Below are 8,023 nucleotides of genomic sequence, written 5' to 3'. Positions count from 1 at the left end.
CTCTCAGAAAGCCTCTCCAGGACTGAGCAAGCAGAGCTTGAGCCACTTACTCGGGACTCGTAATGTACAAAGTCCCATCTGGGGAGTCCTGTCCTGTAACCCACTGCAAGGTCACCTCCACATCAAGCCGATTTCGGAGGCTGCACAACACTGAACAGACTCTCTGGCTGTTCCCCTGATCCCAGAGGGCACGACTCCCACTGCAACACGAGAGTTAGCCAAGTATTCTAATCATCACCCAGACCCCAAAGAGCGTTCAAACTGAAGAGATTGGGGAAAAAGAATCTTTTAGGAGATAAGCGTAGTTTTGTCTGTGCATAATGAGAGTAAAACATGAGATATCTAAATCTTTATCCCATATTCATACATTTATAGCCAAAAAAGCAAGGAACAATATCAGAAATGTTCCAAGAATACTATGCCAGTACTTATCTGGTGACACTTGAGATGAAGAAGATAATTGAAAGGATGATTGCATTGGGCTTGTTGTACTCCATTGATAAGAAAGGTTTTAGAGAGCCCATTCAGTATGCTCAGCCATGATACAAGATGCCAGGAGAAAACACAGTACTGCAGCAGTGACAGGACCTCGGATCTATGAAACATTAAAATGAGAGATAAAGCAGGCTCTGAAAGAAGCAATATTGGGCACAGTTTGCACGATGACAAACATTTGGACAAATATCTAGACATCAGAATACCTCTTAATCACTGCCCTCTGACTGTCACCGAGCATTCCCATGCAAAAATCTGCTCATAAAGAAGCCTTTGCTGTCTCTCCCCTTGGGAAGGGCCAGTACGAAAATCACCAACAGCCCAAATCCTGTGTGGCTGTGCTCTCAGGATCTGCCAGCAGGGCTGACGTGAGGTCCAAACCCAGGAAAAACAGGAGGTGATCGCTTGTTTTCCTGTTCTATTTATTAAACAGTTCTTCCTTGATTATAACTAAGCACTAAGTTTTTGCAATACTAGCAAAATCTGTAACGGTTTCTATAACTCTCATGATATTCTAAGCTAACTTCAGAGGCAGAGCAATTTACCAGAACTGCAGCTTAAACAAGTTTGAATTTCATTTGCTATATATATGAAGAGAATGCTCTTACTGAAAAAAGAAATGCATGAGCGCACATTAAAGCAGAGCTTTGATTCTGAACTCTTTATCCTGAACTCTGAACAATGGATACTTATGAATCATTTGTGCTGCATACTGAAGCCTTTTGAACTGGTAACAAGAGAAATCAGTTCTGCTAATGCATCTCTCATCCCAGATCTCTCACTCATCCAGATTTTAAATCTGAAACTTAGAAGAATAAAACCGTCTTTTTGGAAGGACCAAGAGTATTTTGGAAAACAGACTGGTCAGAGGGGAGGGGAATTTCAGGATGGGGCAATAAGGAAATTGTGTGCAGGTTCTGATTTTCAAGACCAGACGTTTAAAATAAATGTCTGACAAAGGTGGGGAAGAGGCATTAAAAAATGGTTTTTACTGCTTGCATTTGGGGTCCGTCTGGGCAGTATTGTCACTCTGCGGTGTAGAGCAAAACTAGATCATGGGGGTCCTAATGACTGGGATGATATAAGTAAAATTTTGGATGTGGACCCAACACTGGATTACAGTTTAGGAACCTATCCTATATACTGGCATAAATTTGGTCCTAGTAATAAAAAAAAAGTACCACAAAGATAGGAATTCTCTCTTAGCCTTACTAGTACTATAAAGTCTTTATATGTAAGCCATCTTTAGTCCTTCCCTACTTCTTACAGTTAACAGAAAATTATCCTAGTTATGAAGGAAAGGCTCCTACTTATGAATTTTATACAAGCCAGATGTAGCAAGTTCCACATTTGAGGATATGTTTCACAGAAGAGATCAAACTCAGATTAAAAGAACTAGAAGTGCAGTCTGCCATGATGCATGGACAGACATGTGCCTCCAACTCCAGGCTTTTGAGAATTCCTTTTAAACAGGAAAGTGTGCAAAAAAAGCTACTGAAATTTTGTAAGAGACAAATTGCACAATACCAACCTGATTAAATTTCAAATGCTATCAACTTTTGCTTAGATTCTACGAGAGAGAACAGACCTGAATTGAGAGTGTAGCCATTGAAAATGCTTCCCAGACAGGTCCAGACATGTGACAAATGAATGTCCACATTAAATGACAATGTCACGAACGACAGAAGCATTGGAAGATCAAGCGAAGTGCACAATCATAACTCTGCATTTCAGTGCAAAATTCACCCTTAATATTTAGCAGTGATGACCTCTGGGTGACAAAATGCCTGCAATGTCCCAGGTGCACATAGCTGTGCATCGGAGAGGCTGGCATCAGCACACTGCTCCACCACAGCTTGGAGGTACATGCTGCACTAGTTAGATACCTATGCAAAATGCACAGAGATAAAACCAGTCCCACAAGAACACCCCAGTCCCCTCTCCCTGCCATGCAGCCACAGCTCCCCAGTAAAGCCCATTTCCTCTGGCAGTTTCCCAGGCAGGTGACTGCACCAGGGCTCAGCTACCAGAACAGCATTTGGCAGCTCAGAAAGGGAAGGTGGTGGGATGAAGCAGAGAGACCCCAAGGCAGCCCCAGGGGGAGCTCAGCATTGTCCAAAGGTCTCTGGCACTGGGACACTGGGGAACAGCAGGGTCTTGCTGCTCCATCACCCCACATGTCCCTTTTCAGCAGTGATCACTGTCAGGTATCACCACTGCCCATGTCGAAGTGCAGGTGAGCATCTGCCATAGCTCTCTTCTCACAGGGATGATTTGTGGGCAGAGTGCATTTAATAAACTACTTAAATTTCAACTTTTGGATGCACCTGTAATCCCCAGGGTTCCATCAAATGTTTTTCTTACCCTCTTTATAATTATATGCATACTTAAGATTAAACAGTGGTAGAATTTCCTAAGTACATGCCATAAATACTTTCATATGCCAAACTAAAAGTTTTCTCTCTCATGTTTAGTGACCCTCAAATCAAACTTCTTTCAGATCATCCAACTGTTACAGTAATAGCAAAAGCAACAGGATGGAAACAGCAAAATTACACACACACACACACACACACACACACACTTTAGGCTATATTCACAAAAAGGAACAACCTCCCCCCTGAAATGCAGCCAGCTCTGGGCTGAAATGAATTTTGATTTAAGAAACAAAACAAATCCCCAGCAATTTTGGAGAAAAGACAAGTTTTGCAGAGGGCAGCTTTGCTCATCTAAAGCAAGCAGCAGAGTAACAGGAATGTGTTCCTGCAGAAAGAGCAAGCCTGGAAGCCACCCTACTTGCTGAATAGCACAGCACACTGATTGCTGCCTGTAAAAGTGGCCAAAAGAAACTGAAAAACATGAATCTGCATTTTCCAGGAAGCTCTAAGTAAGATTTGGATAACCAAGGAGGTTCCCTGTAGATGGGACAAGAGCAGCAGTAAAGGAAGCGGAGAACGAACCCCCAGCGCAGTGGTGCAAGTTCTCATTTGCAATGCTAGAGCTGCTTTATATGCTGAGCTCCCATCCTTCAAGAGCAGGTCAATGTTTTAATGTGGATTGGGCACATAAATGCAGATCAATTTATGCATTAAAAAAAATCATCTACATGTGCATTTATTTCAATTTCATTTTAGTGAATCAGGTCCTGATTCAATGCTAACTGAAAACCCTTGAAATAACTGCGAGCTTGCTCATAGCCAATTCTGTGTCACCACTATGAAATTAGTAGTGAAATTAAATGGCTCAACAGTGCTAAGACATTCCCCAACTACTCCAGCAAGCAGTCGCTCACCTCTAAGGTTAACAGGATAAAGGCTGGATAAAGAAACTACTCATTATACCAGCTCTACAAAGAAGCAATTATGAGACTTTATAAAGTGGTTTCAAATATATTTTGCAAACTAGGACTCAGACAAATATTAGTGGCGGCAAATTACAGTACTTAGCAGAATTATCACCAGAAAAGAGACTCTTTTAATCTATAAAAAATATCAACAAAAGATGTAAATATGGACTCCTCGATGGGTGGTATATCTTGAAGAAAATATACATCTAATCTCACAGTGTGTTACCTCCAGTACCTGGAGAGAAGGTTAACAATTCAGAGCTGTTTCCTACAGCTATAGAATATATTTTGATGTAGATTTGTAGATATCACAGACTTAAAATCTATTGTATAATCACAGGGCAAGTGCAAGGAACCTGGGGACATACTTCTCCACAGTAAAGTGCTGGAACACTGGCTTTCATTTTAATCAATGCTATTCCCTGTTTTTAACAAATTATATTTCATTCTGTGGCCTTTAGGTTATATTTTTCTGCACATAAACAGCAACAGTGTTTTCCCCACCACACGTACAATTTGCAGCTGAATCCTGGCATTACACAAGTGTTTGTCTCCATGTGTGATGGGCAGCTGGGAGAGCACAGTCGCCCTCACTGAGTTTCAAGCATCAGATAATGGTCTCCAGAGCAGCCCTGCTTGGGTACCAACAGATCTGCTGCTGCTCTGGGTTAAACTGCACATGCCAGCAGGAAAACTGTTGGTGATCCACGGATTTGCAATCCCTGTGCATTCCCCTCCTCACAGTCCCATTCAAGCAGGTGAATGAGTGGTGGGAACCAGGACCCTGGGATGTCAAGCAGTTGTTGCAGGTTAACACCAGGATAACACATAAAAATTTGCCCATCCTGTCACACACAATTCGTGTTCAAACACGCTGAATGCCAAGCTGCAGTTCAAGAAGTCAAAGATTTCTCTAGCTTTGGCCTCTCCTTACTCAAAGCATTAAGCACTCCAGTGGAGGCCACTGCTCATCCCACATGGCCAACTACTATCACAGGCAGAAAATGCTCTTGTGGCTCCCTGACATTTATTTCTCTCCAGTTTTCAGTCCCTCTTTCATTGAACAGAGAATATGCATGATTTTAAACACCTTCCATTAAAATCACATACAAAATGTTTTGGACAGCACTCTAGCAGATCTGGGAAGTGACCCTGATCACACACTCTGGCAAAGGAGACAATTTCCAGGGCAGTGGCAATCACTGTTTCCCTCCTCTTCCCATGAGGGACCTCAGTCCTACCCTGAACCCACTCCCAACCACATTTACCTGAAAGCAGTGGTAGCTGCCAGCAGCAAGCATCTGAAACCCTCTGCATTAACTGAACACATCTGGGAAGCAAGCTCTTTAACCCTTCCTTGCTTCACTCATGTGAATTTGTGTTTGGCAAGCTCCAAAACATTCAGAGGTCAGGTTTTAGCTTAATTAAGAGACCACAAAAAATCCAGACAGTCATCCAAACCTTTTGAGCCCTTGGAGTGTGGGAAAGTAAAGTAAGAAAATCACACGCCAGCAACTTCTCTGAAGATTTCGCGTGTTTGCTGTTTTGAACAAGGCTTGAAAATACCAGAACCTTTTCTCTCTCACACACTGTACTTGAGCCCAACAGAGACCCCACCAAAAACTCAATGCAGAACACCTGAGCTCTGGTGCATTACCATTTGCAGCTGCTTTAATTTTCCAGTATCACACAGTTGCTTTTCAGACTCCTCCTCAGGAAATCTGCTGGGGATATTACTTCTACCTATGTTCTGTCACATACCACCTCTTTAGTTTCTTCCAGCAGTTCCTTCATTTTTAAAATCCATCTTCCTAAATTCGGAAAAAAAAAATTCCTCCCCTTTGTTCCCCAGGTGGGTATAATTCACCCCTTACTTCTCCACATTTGCTGTCTGACTCCTGGATGAAACAGCAGAGAGCTGCAGTGTCAGCAGTTCCTAAAGAGACCATCCCTTTCCCTTACTGTTTTGATAATGGTTGCTCCATGAGATCAATTAAAAGAAGAAAATGAAAACAGGAATTGATACCCAAGCCTAAGCCCTTGCCCAAGCTGAGGGCACCAACAATTGCAGAGATAATTTAGTGGTGCTCTCCTGCCCTCATTTTGTCCATGTTTATTTATGCATCTTTCCGTTATAAGCATCGTACATTAAAGTCAATAGCCTACCACTGCTTATCAGAAAACAAGTGGAGCCAGACCTGGACTTCTATAAATAAGATTTACTCTATTGGCTAAATAATGACATCTAAACTGGTCTGATTTAACTGACTATGGCAGTTCTTAGAGCAAAATTTAATTACACTTTGTACTTATTACAGTTCCTTTGTGTGCTCTTGCTTCCCAGCAATTTTGAAATATAGACTTAAGTCTGCTGTACAATACATCTCCATACCTATACTGACATGTGCTAACAGATGGCACCACGAGCACAGAGCAGCAGATCAGCATGGGTTGTCACTTTTGGTGGCCACGTTTTCCCTTAAGTTATCTCAGCCCAACAAAAAATGGCATGAAATAATCACTGCCCATTTCCTGCGGGCTGGGAAGAGCATGACTCAGCAGCAGCGCTTTTTATAACATCCAGACACTTGACTTTCTAGAAATGCTTTTATATTTATGGAGCGCATTCGTTATGGAAGTCTGCTAAGTAACGGATGCTCTGGGATGATGCTGCTCAACCATAAATGCAGCAAGAGCTCCGACATCTCAAGAGCCTTGGGTGGGCTGGGCAGCGCTCAGGAGGAGGCAAGTGACGCCTGTTTGTGTTTGTCGGGTAATATTGCTCTATAAAATTACATTAGATGTGCATTAGGGGCTGTAACAGAAGACAGGAAGAGTAAAGGATACACGTAAGCAAGAAAGAGAAGCACACGCGAGGGCACTGGAGAGCGCTCACATGGTTCTGCCTCCCCACGGCTCTGTGCCATGGGGAGCTGCCAGCACCCTCCCCACCCACTCACACCACCAGCCACGGGGCACAAAACTGGGAAGGAGCCATGAGGTTTGGTGTCACACCTTACATTCAGGTTTCACACGCACTGTATCCCACTCAGAGGAAATTTAGGACTAGCCCAAGGTGGGGTTCAGCACCAACATTAAAAAACGCACACCATAGTGAAGATACCAGCACGTATTCCTAACACAACTTAAAAATGGGATGTCCTAAACCTCATCCTCCCTGCAAGCTCCCAAACTTCAGAGCCCTTTAGGACCTATCCTAAGGGCTACATATTCTATCATCCTCTGTTTACATTTCCTGAATTCACACTCCAAACACATTCATGGCACAGCTTTACAATACCTTTGAACAGCTCGAGGACTGGGAACAATGCAGCTGCTGTCACCTCACCAGAGCCGGGTGGAACACCCCAACACCTGCCCGATTTCAAGTCTGAGTTGATTGAAGAGCATCGTGGGGAATGTAGTCCTTGATGACTCCTCCTCTTCCTCCTCTTCTTCCCTCTCCCTGTTCCCAGCGCACACATTTTTCTGGGATCCTTGGACCAGGGATGTCAGGTTGACAGAGTCCAGGCTCAGCTGGTGCATCCCCAGGAAGAAGCTTCTTTCTTCAGAGTCTTCAAGGACACAACTGTCTACTGCCATTTTGGACCTTCATCTGGGGAAAACCCACAGAGGCTGAATTTAGCTACAATTAAATGTCAGTTTAATTCATATAGGTTTTTCTCATGCCTTCTTGTTTAGCTTTTATAACTGCCCAACCACTGATTATGTGTATTTTTTAAAAGGATTCATTGTTCTTCCACTGATGCCTGAAATCAAGGTCTCAAAGCAACATCTTCCAAATCCTTCATGGAGGAGAATCTGTATTTTTAAAAATGATTGGTGGAACATTCTTACTTGGTGTGTTTGCATATAGAGAACCACTTACATGCAGCTCTAAATATGACTAATGTCTAAATATGACTAAGTGGACTACAGACATTTCAGAGGATAGGGTGTTACTAGGCAGATAAGAATTTCAGATGCAAACTTGAAAGTATAATTGGCATGTGAGCAGGTAGCAGGAAACCGTGTAGAATATATTTTCTGAAGATCTACACTTCCACCATTTCTCTGCAGTGGAAATGCATCAGCACTCGATTTTTACCATCAAAGCCTGCGATGTTGTAACCTGCTGCAGAATTGTGGCCTTAGGGTTCAGTAAATTACTGTAAAATAATT

The 8,023-nt window shown here is 42.8% G+C and overlaps 1 long non-coding RNA gene across 1 annotated transcript in view; it reads right to left on the bottom strand.

The window, feature by feature from the left end:
• The window catches only part of LOC108448367, a 56,317-nt gene extending 48,692 nt beyond the window's left edge, over positions 1 to 7,625 (bottom strand). The window contains exon 1 of the long non-coding RNA XR_001864265.1: positions 7,143 to 7,625. This is a non-coding gene — a long non-coding RNA (uncharacterized LOC108448367). The remainder of the gene's footprint in view (positions 1 to 7,142) is intronic.
• Between the last annotated feature and the right edge of the window lie 398 nt (positions 7,626 to 8,023).

This window comes from Corvus brachyrhynchos, unplaced genomic scaffold (assembly GCF_000691975.1).
Source record: "Corvus brachyrhynchos isolate BGI_N302 unplaced genomic scaffold, ASM69197v1 scaffold26, whole genome shotgun sequence".
In the NCBI taxonomy this organism is placed as follows: Eukaryota; Metazoa; Chordata; class Aves; order Passeriformes; family Corvidae; genus Corvus; species Corvus brachyrhynchos.
Note: the sequence above shows the minus strand (reverse complement) of the source record. Positions and strands in the feature narration are given on the sequence as shown.